This window comes from Haliotis rufescens, unplaced genomic scaffold (genome assembly GCF_023055435.1).
Source record: "Haliotis rufescens isolate VD_foot unplaced genomic scaffold, xgHalRufe1.0.p SCAF_31, whole genome shotgun sequence".
Classification (NCBI taxonomy): domain Eukaryota; kingdom Metazoa; phylum Mollusca; class Gastropoda; order Lepetellida; family Haliotidae; genus Haliotis; species Haliotis rufescens.
Window position 1 is genome coordinate 2308406 of NW_025964013.1, and position 17245 is coordinate 2325650.

The 17245-nt window shown below is 42.8% G+C and overlaps 1 protein-coding gene across 6 annotated transcripts in view; it reads left to right on the forward strand.

Annotated features, from left to right (window-relative positions):
* LOC124136774 (muscarinic acetylcholine receptor M2-like) overlaps positions 1-17245 on the forward strand; it is a 264939-nt gene that overhangs the window by 238526 nt on the left and 9168 nt on the right. For 2 of the 6 annotated variants that reach the window (XM_046502800.2, XM_046502802.2), the window contains one exon: positions 14099-14194. The exons of the other annotated variants lie outside the window; for them this stretch is intronic. The gene's annotated coding sequence lies outside the window, so the exon portion shown is untranslated. The remainder of the gene's footprint in view (positions 1-14098; positions 14195-17245) is intronic. 6 annotated transcript variants of the gene reach the window in all.

A 17245-nucleotide genomic window follows, 5' to 3' on the forward strand; every position in this document is an offset into this window, starting at 1 on the left:
AGTTGAAACAGGCAGAATTTTATAACAGCGTGAGCCGCAAGTAATTTTAACGATAGTAGTCGTTTTAGTGACGGATGTTGTAAATGAAAGCGATAAAACCATTTCCATAATCACAAGAAAGCTCTGGTAAAAGCGATGCCGACTGTATCATAAGAATGTGGTTATGAATCACTATCAGATGATGATGACAACAGACTGGTACATTTAACTGTTGTTGTAAGACTGGTACATTTAACTGTTGTTGTAAGACTGGTATATTTAACTGTTGGCGGCGTTGTTGTAAGACTGGTACATTTAACTGTTGGCGGCGTTGTTGTAAGACTGGTACATTTAACTGTAGGCGGCGTTGTTCTAAGACTGGTACATTTAACTGTAGGCGGCGTTGTTGTAAGACTGGTACATTTAGCTGTAGGCGGCGTTGTTGTAAGACTGGTACATTTAACTGTAGGCGGCGTTGTTGTAAGACTGGTACATTTAGCTGTAGGCGGCGTTGTTCTAAGACTGGTACATTTAACTGTAGGCGGCGTTGTTGTAAGACTGGTACATTTAACTGTAGGCGGCGTTGTTGTAAGACTGGTACATTTAACTGTAGGCGGCGTTGTTCTAAGACTGGTACATTTAACTGTAGGCGGCGTTGTTGTAAGACTGGTACATTTAGCTGTAGGCGGCGTTGTTGTAAGACTGGTACATTTAACTGTAGGCGGCGTTGTTGTAAGACTGGTACATTTAGCTGTAGGCGGCGTTGTTCTAAGACTGGTACATTTAGCTGTAGGCGGCGTTGTTGTAAGACTGGTACATTTAACTGTTGGCGGCGTTGTTGTAAGACTGGTACATTTAACTGTAGGCGGCGTTGTTCTAAGACTGGTACATTTAACTGTAGGCGGCGTTGTTGTAAGACTGGTACATTTAACTGTAGGCGGCGTTGTTCTAAGACTGGTACATTTAACTGTAGGCGGCGTTGTTCTAAGACTGGTACATTTAACTGTAGGTGGCGTTGTTGTAAGACTGGTACATTTAACTGTTGGCGGCGTTGATGTAAGACTGGTACATTTAGCTGTAGGCGGCGTTGTTGTAAGACTGGTACATTTAACTGTAGGCGGCGTTGTTCTAAGACTGGTACATTTAACTGTAGGCGGCGTTGATGTAAGACTGGTACATTTAACTGTAGGCGGCGTTGTTGTAAGACTGGTACATTTAACTGTTGTTGTAAGACTGGTACATTTAACTGTAGGCGGCGTTGTTGTAAGACTGGTACATTTAACTGTTGTTGTAAGACTGGTACATTTAACTGTAGGCGGCGTTGTTGTAAGACTGGTACATTTAACTGTAGGCGGCGTTGTTGTAAGACTGGTACATTTAACTGTAGGCGGCGTTGTTGTAAGACTGGTACATTTAACTGTAGGCGGCGTTGTTGTAAGACTGGTACATTTAACTGTTGTTGTAAGACTGGTACATTTAACTGTAGGCGGCGTTGTTGTAAGACTGGTACATTCAGCTGTAGGCGGCGTTGTTGTAAGACTGGTACATTTAACTGTAGGCGGCGTTGATGTAAGACTGGTACATTTAACTGTAGGCGGCGTTGTTGTAAGACTGGTACATTTAACTGTAGGCGGCGTTGTTGTAAGACTGGTACATTTAACTGTAGGCGGCGTTGTTGTAAGACTGGTACATTCAGCTGTAGGCGGCGTTGTTGTAAGACTGGTACATTTAACTGTAGGCGGCGTTGATGTAAGACTGGTACATTTAACTGTAGGCGGCGTTGTTGTAAGACCGGTACATTTAACTGTAGGCGGCGTTGTTCTAAGACTGGTACATTTAACTGTAGGTGGCGTTGTTGTAAGACTGGTACATTTAACTGTAGGCGGCGTTGTTGTAAGACCGGTACATTTAACTGTAGGCGGCGTTGTTGTAAGACTGGTACATTTAACTGTAGGCGGCGTTGTTGTAAGACTGGTACATTTAACTGTAGGTGGCGTTGTTGTAAGACTGGTACATTTAGCTGTAGGCGGCGTTGTTGTAAGACTGGTACATTTAACTGTAGGCGGCGTTGTTGTAAGACTGGTACATTTAACTGTAGGCGGCGTTGTTGTAAGACTGGTACATTTAGCTGTAGGCGGCGTTGTTGTAAGACTGGTACATTTAACTGTAGGCGGCGTTGTTGTAAGACTGGTACATTTAACTGTAGGCGGCGTTGATGTAAGACTGGTACATTTAACTGTAGGCGGCGTTGTTGTAAGACTGGTACATTTAACTGTAGGCGGCGTTGTTGTAAGACTGGTACATTTAACTGTTGGCGGCGTTGTTGTAAGACTGGTACATTTAACTGTAGGCGGCGTTGTTGTAAGACTGGTACATTTAACTGTAGGCGGCGTTGATGTAAGACTGGTACATTTAACTGAAGGCGGCGTTGTTGTTAGACTGGTACATTTAACTGTAGGCGGCGTTGTTGTAAGACTGGTACATTTAACTGTTGTTGTAAGACTGGTACATTTAACTGTAGGCGGCGTTGATGTAAGACTGGTACATTTAGCTGTAGGCGGCGTTGTTGTAAGACTGGTACATTTAACTGTAGGCGGCGTTGTTGTAAGACTGGTACATTTAACTGTAGGCGGCGTTGTTGTAAGACTGGTACATTTAACTGTTGGCGGCGTTGTTGTAAGACTGGTACATTTAACTGTAGGTGGCGTTGTTGTAAGACTGGTACATTTAGCTGTAGGCGGCGTTGTTGTAAGACTGGTACATTTAACTGTAGGCGGCGTTGTTGTAAGACTGGTACATTTAACTGTAGGCGGCGTTGTTGTAAGACTGGTACATTTAGCTGTAGGCTGCGTTGTTGTAAGACTGGTACATTTAACTGTAGGTGGCGTTGTTATAAGACTGGTACATTTAGCTGTAGGCGGCGTTGTTGTAAGACTGGTACATTTAACTGTAGGCGGCGTTGTTGTAAGACTGGTACATTTAACTGTAGGCGGCGTTGTTGTAAGACTGGTACATTTAACTGTAGGCGGCGTTTATGTAAGACTGGTACATTTAGCTGTAGGCGGCGTTGTTGTAAGACTGGTACATTTAACTGTAGGCGGCGTTGTTCTAAGACTGGTACATTTAACTGTAGGTGGCGTTGTTGTAAGACTGGTACATTTAACTGTAGGTGGCGTTGTTGTAAGACTGGTACATTTAGCTGTAGGCGGCGTTGTTGTAAGACTGGTACATTTAACTGTAGGCGGCGTTGTTGTAAGACTGGTACATTTAACTGTAGGCGGCGTTGTTGTAAGACTGGTACATTTAACTGTAGGTAGCGTTGTTGTAAGACTGGTACATTTAACTGTAGGTGGCGTTGTTGTAAGACTGGTACATTTAACTGTAGGTGGCGTTGTTGTAAGACTGGTACATTTAACTGTAGGCGGCGTTGTTGTAAGACTGGTACATTTAACTGTAGGTGGCGTTGTTGTAAGACTGGTACATTTAACTGTAGGTGGCGTTGTTGTAAGACTGGTACATTTAGCTGTAGGCGGCGTTGTTGTAAGACTGGTACATTTAACTGTAGGCGGCGTTGTTGTAAGACTGGTACATTTAACTGTAGGCGGCGTTGTTGTAAGACTAGTACATTTAACAGTAGGCGGCGTTGTTGTAAGACTGGTACATTTAACTGTAGGCGGCGTTGTTGTAAGACTGGTACATTTAACTGTAGGCGGCGTTGTTGTAAGACTGGTACATTTAACTGTAGGCGGCGTTGTTGTAAGACTGGTACATTTAGCTGTAGGCGGCGTTGTTGTAAGACTGGTACATTTAACTGTAGGCGGCGTTGTTGTAAGACTGGTACATTTAACTGTAGGCGGCGTTGTTGTAAGACTGGTACATTTAACTGTTGGCGGCGTTGTTGTAAGACTGGTACATTTAACTGTAGGTGGCGTTGTTGTAAGACTGGTACATTTAGCTGTAGGCGGCGTTGTTGTAAGACTGGTACATTTAACTGTAGGCGGCGTTGTTGTAAGACTGGTACATTTAGCTGTAGGCGGCGTTGTTGTAAGACTGGTACATTTAGCTGTAGGCGGCGTTGTTGTAAGACTGGTACATTTAACTGTAGGCGGCGTTGTTGTAAGACTGGTACATTTAACTGTAGGCGGCGTTGTTGTAAGACTGGTACATTTAACTGTAGGTGGCGTTGTTGTAAGACTGGTACATTTAGCTGTAGGCGGCGTTGTTGTAAGACTGGTACATTTAACTGTAGGCGGCGTTGTTGTAAGACTGGTACATTTAACTGTAGGCGGCGTTGTTGTAAGACTGGTACATTTAACTGTTGGCGGCGTTGTTGTAAGACTGGTACATTTAACTGTAGGTGGCGTTGTTGTAAGACTGGTACATTTAGCTGTAGGCGGCGTTGTTGTAAGACTGGTACATTTAACTGTAGGCGGCGTTGTTGTAAGACTGGTACATTTAACTGTAGGCGGCGTTGTTGTAAGACTGGTACATTTAACTGTAGGCGGCGTTGATGTAAGACTGGTACATTTAACTGTAGGCGGCGTTGTTGTAAGACTGGTACATTTAACTGTAGGCGGCGTTGATGTAAGACTGGTACATTTAACTGTAGGCGGCGTTGTTGTAAGACTGGTACATTTAACTGTAGGCGGCGTTGATGTAAGACTGGTACATTTAGCTGTAGGCGGCGTTGTTGTAAGACTGGTACATTTAACTGTAGGCGGCGTTGTTGTAAGACTGGTACATTCAGCTGTACCTGTGGTTGTTTCACATGCACATGCAGCTGTAGCTAGTCCGCGAGTCTGCAGTTCTAATGATTCTAATGTCCACTAGTGCGTAGTATCCGCTAGTCGATGATTCACCTCTGACACTAAAGTCCGCTTGTCGGTGATTCACCTCTGACACTAAAGTAAACTAGTGGATATTTACCTGTGACACTAAAGTAAACTAGTGGATGATCTACCGCGGACACTAAAGTAAACTAGTGGATGATCTACCTCGGAAACTAAAGTCAACTACTAGACGATTCACCTCGGACGCTACAGGTCAATAGTCGATGGTATATTTCGGACTCTGTCTGTTGTCTATACTTTACTTCAAACACTCTGTCCGCAAGTCGTTGGTTCACTTCGGACACTTAATACATTTTTCCAGGTCAAACTAAAATAACCACCTCAATTTGTACTTCACTTTCAAGAAGCCATTGATGGTTCTCCTGTATATCCGACCTTTCTAGAACACTGCACTGAAGACATAACGCCACACTCTCGCACGGGTGGCTCACACTGTCCACACTACATTGTCATATTTAAATCTTCAGGACACCAAATAACCTAGCATAATGGTGCATAATTCATCCCTCGATCTCTTTCTCTACCTCAGTAGCTATGGTTTGTTATTTCGAGAGGCCATCCAGGGGCCACGCCCTTCTTTCAACGTGCGAACAATGTTTCTATGAATACATCTATAAATAACTGTGCAGTGATTGTCAGAGTGTTCACGGCTGAACAGCCTAGTCAACAGCACAATACTTTCTTGTTTATTCCTCGTTATTATTGTTTAAACGCAGCCTTGTTATCCTGGACGCTAGCGCCACCTGCTGGAGTGGATGTGGGCGGTGCTCGTGCCCTGCTATTGCCTCTGATGAATGGTGTTCACTGTTTGCTTAACACATCGTTATGCGTGTGATGAATGTGTGATTTATTGCACGCTATGTGTGTGATGAATGTGTGTTTTATTGCACACTATGTGTGTCACTCAGTCACGTTAAACTCAGTCTTTTATCAAACTTCCATCCGGGCCTTCCTTTCATCACGTGCAAATCGATACATTGATCTCTGGTGCGTGCGCATCACTGGTAAATTACAACAGCAATGAACCCAGGGGGCTGAAGAAAACTCATTTATTGTGAACTGTATTGCCCTGCCCCGCCCTCACTTTTATTAAATTACCCCACCCCCACCCCACCCCACCCCACCCAACCTCCCGTGCCTATTCTCATTGTCACATGACTTCTACCTACAGATAACAACCATTCTGCTCGTTCCTTTGTTTGTTGTTTAACTCCGCACTCAGCAATATTCAAGCTATACGACGGCGGTATGTAAATAATCGAATCTAGACAAGACAATCAAGTGATTGACATCATGAACATCGATCCACGTAATTGGGATACGATGACATGCATCAACAAAGTCAGCGAGCCTGACCAACCGATCACGTTAGTCTCATCTTACGACAAGTATAGTCGCTTTTTAGTCGCATGGGTTGCTGAAGACCAATTCTACCCCGGATCGTCACTGGTCACATTCATTATCTGTTGTATAGGTGTGACGTCTCAGTACCGTCATTGCTAATGATGTACACTTATGTTTAAGGTTAAGTATACATATATCTATTTACTCCATACTGAAACTGTTCCTCATTTATGATATAAATATCATTAAAGAAAACTAACGCTGCTGATTGCAGCTGTTGCTTCAACTACAAAGACGGCACCGAACGGGGGAACAGTTGCAACGGAAATGCAAGAACAAGTAGCAAACACGATGATATAAATATTGACTATCGGCGTCTATTTCCCCAGTGGTGCGACTAGAATAACGGAGGCGAATCAGCCTTCAGGCTTCGACCTATCCACATCAGTACCAGTGGCATCGAGATGTTGCAAAAACACGACACTTACATCACATGGATATCGATTAATACGCGAACATTTTACTGCCGCTTACACCCATCTGTCAAGTATCTGAACATCACGACAGCGATCAGTGTTGCCAGTCTGTCCTACCCTGTAACATTAGGCCCGTAATAAACAATCTGCATAATTTCAAGCTTGACCATGTCTGATAATTAACCGTTATACTTGTCCACAAGCAGCCCAAGGTAATCTGATGAGCTGATAACTTGGCATGCTCCTTTCCGAATGCATTCTGTCGCGAGCACCTTGTGCCATCCCTGATTTATTCCATCTGTAACATTTTCACTGCTTTTTTTCCTTTCACGCCAATGGAATCTGTTTCGACTGATAATCGAGACTGGTTAGTCTTTGTCGGTAACGTTTTGTATTCATATTGCTTCATGTTTTGTGTAGATATTTATATATTATAGGTGATAAATGAATATTTGGTCGTATTCATTTTTTCTAGCAACTGAGTTTTGTGGGTCATTTCATGTGAATTGAACTTGGAAACCATTGTACTCTGTTTGTATGCATCATACGTACATAAATTTGAATTAGCGATGTCAGGAGTTATGCATAAGTTCAACAATTTATATGATTCATCTTCTTTTACATCTACACCCCTGCTTGATTACGGTGTTAGAACCTACACCGAAACGTCGCTCCTAATTGTAATAAAGAAGTTGTTCATCTATAAATCTCATCCTTACTGATCGACATCCTTGTATATAGTCATATTCAGCGGAGATCAGCATCGTCATCATGTTGAACTAGTAGGTTCAGGCTTGCAAACTGCATCCGCATCATTGCTATAAGTATGGTTTGTTCTTACATTTATTTCATATCATATAGCGTCTTCCATTTACTGCAGACCCGTGAAGATCCGGTGTAGAACATGTCTCAAGCAACCCATGCTTGCCATAAATGGTCACTATGCTTGCTAACGGTCAGGCTCGCTGACTTGGTTGATGCATGTCATCGTATCCCATTGCGTGGATCGATGATAATAATGTCAATCACTGGATTGTCTGGTCCAGATTCGATTATTTGCAGACCGTCGTCATGTAGCTGGAATATTGCTGGGTGCGGCGTTAAACAACAAACAAACAAACATTTACTGCAACACGTGGGTACTTCCTCGGAGCCCGGTGAATAGGTCCTTGGATACCCAGCTGTTCGTCTCAGCTGTATTTTTAAATTGAATCGGTGTTCATGCGTTTGAAGTTGTCCTTTCATTTTGGTTGACGCCTCTCCTAATGGTACGGACCTTTTTACCTACGTGACATGGGCGGTATTATTGCTATATTTACTGCTAATGTGTTCCGTTATTATGAAACTCATATCTATGTCCAATAAATAACACTGATTAGGAAAAAAGATGATTTTGAATTTCCTATATGTATGAAAGTATTTGATTATATTACGTAACAAAGGCTTTATGTCTGCAAATGTTATCACCGGGTAGGTCGGGCCCAGCCAAACATCCTCTTTATTGTACTGCTTCCCTCTGTATGGACTAGGGAACAAATGACGGGCGGAAACCTATGTATACATTGCCTTATAACAAATACTCCTGAGTTTTTTTTGTTTTCGATTGTCAGTTCATCTACTCTTGCCTCAGATGATAACAACCTGGTGAGTGAGTGAGTTAAAATTAGCACCGGCATTATTTCAGCCATATAGCGACTTTACAACTTGGTGCGCTTCGTAAACACATAATTATCATCCCGCTAATCTCCCCCTCTCCTCTATTTCACTCTTTTTCTCTTGTTCGCGCTCTCTCTCTCTCTCTCTCCGTCTCTCGATCTCTCTTTCGCACTCTCTCTCTCTCTCTCTCTCTCTCTCTCTTTCTCGCCATATAAATGACGACACAAGCAAAAGCTAGTCTAAGTTCAGAGAGGTCGTGCCCAATCAGCGTGTATCTAAATATATCATCTGTTGCAAGTCCATATCAACAACGACTCCACGACTCACACAGTGATCTTTCAATAAACGCTTGTTTTCTCGGGTCATTTGTGAAATTCATTTATATTTCAAATGTAGCTCTGACTTCCCAAAACACTCTAAAACACTTCAGAAAGCCGCAGTCGACTTTCCTCACACAGTCTTTCGTCGACAATTTGTATTTAAAAACTGACAAGCAGCCTTTATCGAGTTTGGAAAGCGTAAATGCCCCCTAAGATTTAGCGTGAGCGCGCAAATTGCTGTAATGCAATTGGTCGTGCTGGTATTGGTTTTATCGTGTAAATTGCCTATGTATAAGTAATGACGGCAATATTGCTGGCCCGGGGTGTGGCGCTCTGTAATTGTCTTACTGAGTCAGCACGCGGAAAGCAAGCACAACCAGACAATAGTATGGGCATTGGGAGGTGGTGATACAACCAGATAATAGTATGGACATTGGGAGGTGGTGATACAACCAGACACTAGTATGGACATTGGGAGGTGGTGATACAACCAGACACTAGTATGGACATTGGGAGGTGGTGATATAACCAGACACTAGTATGGACATTGGGAGGTGGTGATACAACCAGACACTAGTATGGACGGACATTGGGAGGTGGTGATACAACCAGACACTAGTATGGACATTGGGAGGTGGTGATACAACCAGACACTAGTATGGGCATTGGGAGGTGGCGATACAACCAGACAATAGTATGGGCATTGGGAGGTGGTGATACAACCAGATAATAGTATGGACATTGGGAGGTGGTGATACAACCAGACACTAGTATGGTCATTGGGAGGTGGTGATACAACCAGACAATAGTATGGACATTGGGAGGTGGTGATATAACCAGACACTAGTATGGACATTGGGAGGTGGTGATACAACCAGACACTAGTATGGACGGACATTGGGAGGTGGTGATACAACCAGACACTAGTATGGACATTGGGAGGTGGTGATACAACCAGACACTAGTATGGACGGACATTGGGAGGTGGTGATACAACCAGACACTAGTATGGGCATTGGGAGGTGGTGATACAACCAGACAATATTATGGACATATGGTGTGTCTGTGTGTGTGTTTGTGGATACAACCAGACAATATTATGGACATATGGGGAGGTACAACCAGACAATATTATGGACATATGGGGAGGTACAACCAGACAATATTATCGACATATGGTGGGGATGGGGGTACACCAGACAACATTATGGACATTGGGCTAGGTACAACCAGACAACATTATGGACATTATGGGGTTGCGGGGGTCTGAGGTGGAATGGACCTAGGATGGTAATACGAGAATGGCATGTCCATAGTATCGAGAACTATGATAAACTGTCCATGATCTACATGTCGTGATCTACAGGAAATCAGTTAAATGAGCCAGCGTCCTTCTTGTTTGCCCAAATTAATCACCGATCCTATTCAAGCAAGACAACTGTCATCGCAGAATGTATTGCACACCAGTCAACATGTGATGTCTGCTCCCTGACAAAAGGGAAATTACCTATTGTTTTATTGACGTGAATTTATTTGCAGACAATCAGTGATTTTTTACCCTCTGTATTCATATGGTGAGGATTTGTTGAGATGCGAAGCTCGCACATCCAAAGTCCTCATCTACTAAATTATTGATACATCTATTTCCTTGCAGCTAATCAGGACGATCAACCCACATGGGAGGCACGTACCTATTATGCTTGCGTGGCATTCAAGGGTCACGTTGACCTAATGAGCCGTTGTTGATACAGACTGGGATAATTACTCTAACGATTATATTGATAGGAACGTGCTGCCTGAATGAATAGTGTCTTATGTAGTCATATGTATATAGAAAGGGCTTGCTAGAAAAGCTGGGTCATGCTGAACTCGAAGAGACGTACAACCATCAAATCATGTGGCACAATATCAAATACACACTAACGTGATAATTCCTGGAGCCCTGTTGTCTGACATGATCAGCACACATGATGTTATATCAACTGAAACCTACCAGCTCAAATACATGAGGGTGAGTTGGGTTTAACGCCGCTTTGAACAATATTTCAGTTATACAACGGCGTGTCAGTTCGATTCTTGAGTGAACACTGATCCGGTGACGCTTTAAGCATGCCCCTGGGTTGTGTGGAAATATGCGCAATATAAGTGGATTATTATTATTATTATTATTTTGGAGAAAAGCACCGGTTGATGTAGGTCTTAGACGTTTTACCACTTTGGTGAAATGGAGCTTACTAGCTTGTAACATACGACCACACAAGTTCTTGGCATTCCCAAGGGGCCCTACTCTGCACAGAAAATTGCTGTGCGTTATACTACACCGCCCAGTGACAACTTGGTTGGTTGGTTTGTTGTTTTACGCCGCACTCAGCAATATTCCAGCTATATAACGGCGGTTTGTAAATAATCGCGTCTGGACCAGACAACCCAGTGATTGATATCCTGAGCATCGATCCACGCAATTGAGATCGATGGCATGCTTCAAACAAGTCAGTGAGCAGTGACAACTGATCAATGATTACCACTAGGCCATCCACAAGTCAGTGAGCAGTGACAACTGATCAGTGATTACCACTAGGCCATCCACAAGTCAGTGAGCAGTGACAACTGATCAGTGATTACCACTAGGCCATCCACAAGTCAGTGAGCAGTGACAACTGATCAATGATTACCACTAGGCCATCCACAAGTCAGTGAGCAGTGACAACTGATCAGTGATTACCACTAGGCCATCCACAAGTCAGTGAGCAGTGACAACTGATCAATGATTACCACTAGGCCATCCACAAGTCAAAAGCAAAGATTCACATATTGTCACAAGATTCTGATCATTGATCATTTGTCACTGATGATTAGAATCTCGTGAAAATATGTGAATCTATGCCTTGCTTTTGACTTGTGGGTGGGCTAGTGGTTGCTGCGTTGGCTTGTCGCGCCGGAGCCCGGGTTCGGTTCTACACATGAATACTACGTGTGCAGTCCATTTCGAGTGTCCCCCGCCGTGATATAGTTAAACCATATTCACTCATCATTTGTATGTTAAATTTGTAATTAGAAGACTGCAGGTGAGGTAATTTTTAATGGCTGAGTGTGCTGGTCATGTACTGTTACGGTCATGTATTTTAAAAAAAGATCAGTAAACTCTATTTCGGCGATTTGGAATCACATTTTATCATATAGTGGGTAGGTTTCTCGGCAGGATAAAGCCAATGGGTAAAAATGATATCCGGTGGGGTCATACCCGTATAGATATGTAAATATCAAAGGTCAAGTAGGGACTACTTTCAGTGTTTACAAACAAACATGGCGTCGCCCTTGTCGGTCGGCGATCGAGTAATGATTAGTCACAGGGAATCTGGAGAAATTGCTATCATTATCAAAAGAATAGTCTAATATACAGAAAAGCAGTGTCTAACTGAGACGTAGCTAAGGCAAGTTTTGGCAAATTTGGAGAAATAAATGGCGAAACAATTTAGCGAGGGCACGGGCCTTGCGGGATCAGTTTCCATATCTGTGCTTGCAGACCTCTGCAGCTTGGAATCTTTTCCTAAAATTAAAACAGATGGATTTGGCCGAAACATGTCCGAATTGTTATCTTGTTTCGTTCTGTCGCTGTGTGTACATCTAACTACACTTCGTAACGTTATGACAGGACAGGCAGACTCTGTCAACAACGTTACGTTTCATACACTTGGGTTAGAGTAGCTTCCCTTTGATAAAGGGCAGTTACTCTAGCGGACAGACCGATTGCCGCTAAAGTAGAAAAAAACTTGTGTTGGCAATCGTTGTTATGCCCATATGTAGTTACGCCGCTGTATAAGAAACAAGTTTCGGTTAGTTCTATATTGATTGTTGTCACTGTCCGACTGACACACCACTTACCTTCTGACGTAATATATATTGATGCGCACATTCAGAAAAACTTGCAATGTTTAGGTAATGTTTGTGAGAGATGGGGAGAGATTTTTCAAACACAGCAATATACACTATGCTCGCCAAGGCTCGCTAAATACGTTTATTCCTAATACAGGCTATTTCCCATCCCCAAACACACTCGCTTGATAACCTCGCTATATATTTCCAGATAATAATACCAGTAATTGAACAATACAAAGGTAACAAACGTACATTTGTTAACCTCAGTACCATATTTAATCTCCCTGAAACCTGAGATTGAGTGCTCTGTTTCGTCTGTACCATCTCGAAAGGAAACCTGAGATTGAGTGCTCTGTTTCGTCTGTACCATCTCGAACGGAAACCTGAGATTGAGTGCTTCGTTTCGTCTGTACCATCTTGAACGGAAACCTGAGATTGAGTGCTCTGTTTCGTCTGTACCATCTCGAACGGAAACCAGTCCGCGTGCCTAAGCATGCCATCTAACGATATCCTGGCATCGCTTTCAATAATAAGACTCCGTTCCAGAGGCCTAATTATATTGTTAAAGATGTTGCAAGGCAAAGTAAGAAAACAGATTCAATAAAGACGATGGAGTATCGTATAACGCACAGAGCATGACCGCAGATGGTTTGTCAGATGTTCTCTGTGTTAGAGGTAGTCATCAGTTCACGCCATCTTAACTCTGTCCTGACTGTTAATAATATTTTGTAATAAAAGATGTCTGTTGCGATGCCCTTCATGAGAGACAGGTGGAAATAGAGAGGGGCGTGGGTGGATGCTCCGAGACCTGGCGGTTGTGTCGAGAAATAACTTCTTGGAATCTCTCGATAGCCTCACACAAACTGCCCAGCCTTGTTAGGAGCTTGTGCATCCTCCCAAATTGACTGTCTGTGTGCACACAAGCAGAAATGATTTGGATGAGGCGTTGACAAAGTTATGGTCCTTTCAGGGCCAAGTTGCGAGGAATAATCACAAATCATAGCAGCCAGACGATGGGGCACTTGCATTAGCCCGACATGTTACCGCCATATTAACGAAATTTACCTTATTCCCAACGGACCCGCTCTACCCCAGTCCGGGCAATGGGATTTGTCGCTCGTGCGATCGTCAGTATAATTTGCTTTTCATGTGGTAGGAACGGAGTGCGGCTCTGTACTGATTAATATTCTCCTGCCGACCTCGCCTGACGCTCTGCCAGCGACAAATTACTAGTAATAATACCAAGTTAATCTAGAAAGCGGATAGATAGTATTTTTTCTGTCATCCTCGACCTATTGCTGGCTTCTAATTGGGTGTCCCTCTCAGGAGAGCCAATGACGAGATATACATCTGGCCTGAATAATGCGCGTCCTCCGGGACACTCTTAGGTGTTATTGTAAGGGGGATAACTACGCATCAGAAATCTATCCGCATCAAGAAGAAATTCTCTCCCAATTTTTGTACTTGTGCTTGCCGTTTCATTGCTGAGTAATATGAGGTTTGTGCTACACAGTCTGTGTGACTCATTTAACATGACGTCAATTGTGTAAGTAGCTTTATACAGTTTATATAAACTCTATTTCTATTACTTCTATAGAATCAGCGGCTGTCGCACTGAAGGACATACCATGCTCACACGTTGTTCATCAGCCGTACATCCCTCTGCACTATGTGAACGATATTGCGACATCGGGTATAATTCAACAATTACTCATACAAAGTCACTTTATAAAGGTTTGCAATATGCTGAAAAAAGGAAATTGTTTTCCTATGAAATTTGTTTTGAGAATGTGAGCCATCAAAGTAATGTTTCTCTCAATTGCGTTAATCTCGCACTGAACATGTCGGTTTGAGATAAATGGTTGTTGTTTATTCTGTTTGATAATAAATCAGTTCCTTTGGTTCCCGACGTGGTGAAGTAGGGACCTGACCGCCAGCCTTCATCCGACTGAGATTGTTTGTTGCGCGGAGCTTGTTTTCAGCGATGTGGACTGTAAGCCGCCATTACAAGCCAAACGTGACATCTATTGATCTGTCAGAAGCGACGCGCGGGTTGGAAAAGTCGTCAGTGTGATTTAATTTCTTCCCAGATTAAAAGTTTTGAGATTACTCTTTAAAAATAGTTTCAAAGATTGAACTTTAGCGAGAAAATTATGTGTTCACACTTTTTGTCATTGATAAAAGAGAATACCATATTAGTTACATAAAATCGCTGTCGTGGTTAGATTCGATGTCACAAACCTTTGTGATGTTTTTGTTTAAAGGATTTAATGATGATGACATCACGTGTGTCTAAAAGGGGTAGGGAAAGGGGGCGGGGGGGGGGGGGGGGTGTGAAGGGGGGGGGGGGGGGGGGGTGAGTGGGGGAAGGAAGGAGGCACGGCAACCACGACTGTATCCGAGTAAACATCCGACATGTATATTCATTTCATAGATCGAACGCCCATCTCGAAATGACTACTGTGTCTCTCAATGTGTTTCTGTTAGAATGGAAGGGGCGAGGTATGCACTATCACCAGAAATCGGTTGCAACTTGAGTCGGATTTATTTCCATCCATGACACAGTGGCTTCACGTATCGAGCAGACAACGCGTCTACGAGATTGTTACGAAGATAACGTAAGTTATCGATTAGCACTGCTTGAATGATAACGCTGTTCATCGATTTGTATTCCCCCACACTACCACGACAGGCTACATTTAACTCTGAACACAGGGTCCCACGTACATAAGTGCCTGTGGCGGGTAACAGCGTAACGTCGACGTATTATTTGGGATTACTTGACGTCAACTTACATAGATACCTTTACCTGACAGATGTGTCAAGAAGCAGTGAATGCCACCATGCGATGATTGTGAGATAGGATTGTGTTAAAAAACATATCGCCCTTGAGAGGTGTTTGTATTTAAAAAGTCGATTATACTTACTTCCGGGGTGGAGTGGCTTGCTTAAAGGCAAGTACAAGCGAGTGTTAGGTTTCCGTAGCTTTCAGAATACATTTAAATAATTGCTGGATCCGTGGCTGGTGGCTTGAAGTAGAGGACAATGATCAGTCGCTATTGATGTAGTGGTGGAAACATATCCAGGATTGACTTCAGTGCATGCAACCGCATGCTGTCAAATGCTGCCAGAATCGTTCAATTTCAATTATCGTCCGTCGCCTAACAGCTGATAAATGATATATACTACAAAGTGCACGGGGCGCTTTGATCTGCATTAGGGTTGAAAAGCGAACACAGTTAACAGGATATGAGGCTAATGCGGTCAACATAATTCGTATACCAAAGAGGTTTTGTTGTGCGGCCACTACTTAACAGTGCTTCCAGCACAAAAACATCAAAGGATTCATGTTTGTTAGAGAACACGAGATATTTAAGTCAGCAACCAGATTTTCTACCTACCCTTCTGCCAATAAGTAGGCAAGTTTTTATATTACTTTTCATTTGAGCGTGGGCAGTTTGCAAAAGGCTTGTTCAAAAATGATTTTTTGGTTTTAGTACACAGTAATCAAAGTGTTTATGTCTCAATATTGCAAGTTAATACAAATGCGATTATGTATATTCAAAACGTCATAGCCAGTAGAATGGTGAATGCCGAAACAGAATTGCCGAATTGGGCGTAAAAGGCACATTAGTGATCAAATAGACTAACATTTACTCACTGAAATCTTATAGTACACAATATGCTTCTTGACTCTAACAAAAAAATCCCTATGTGGAATAGGGCCAGCTAGAGCTGGCTAGATTTGCTTTTGTATGCGTTTCTAGATTTATTTTTTTCATAAAATAAATATATTCCACGGTCATGGTGCAGGACTAGTGATCAAATAATATGAAAGGATCCCTGAAAATCAGTAATGACATCATGTGTTCGCGAAAAGCATAAGGGTGTACTATTCCATCAGAAACACCCGCAACTCACACAGTTTGTAATCAAATATTTTTGTTTGTTGCCCCTCCGCCGTACACGGTAACACTCTTGCCACACACAGGCGGGTGAAGTCAATATAATTCCTTGTCATGCAGAAATATATATGGCTCAACGCTAATTACAAACAATGACGTTTCCTGTCTGCATTTCACAACTTTTCAGGTGCAATCGAGCATGCTCTTTATTTGAAATTTTCAAAGATCGTCATACGACTCTTGCTCAAAAGGTGTTTGATAAAGGTTTGTAAAGCTTTCAAAAGGTTTTATCGTAGACATATTGAAGCTGATGTATGACGCGATTCGCTATTTTGACTTGTCCAATATTCGATCCCGCGTATTTTCAGGTGAACAGTTGACTTGCCTTTGCATGTGTTTGTGACGGTGCCACCAGTGGGATGATATATGCTTTTCGCGAACACCTGGTAATTTCACTGTTTGATAGTGATTCACAAACACGTGATTATGATGTAGTCGGAATCGTGCAATGAAGTCGGAGTCTGTTTTTTTAGATATTTCGTATCATTATGCAAAAGAATTTGATGCGATATATTTCAACATTGAGCAGTAGACATGTAGTTGCACACCGTCAATCCGGTAATAGTGAGAGTGTGCTAGTGGGGTTAATGCTTAACGCAGCTTTGAACAGTGTTTCAGTGAGTGAGTGAGTGATTTTGTAGCAGTATCACGGCGGAGACACCAGAAAATTGGCTTCACATTTTGTGTCCATGTCGGGAATCGAACTCGGGTCTTCGGCGTGACGAGAGAACGCTTTAACCACTAGGCTACCCGGCCACCCCGTGTTTCAGTGAAGATAC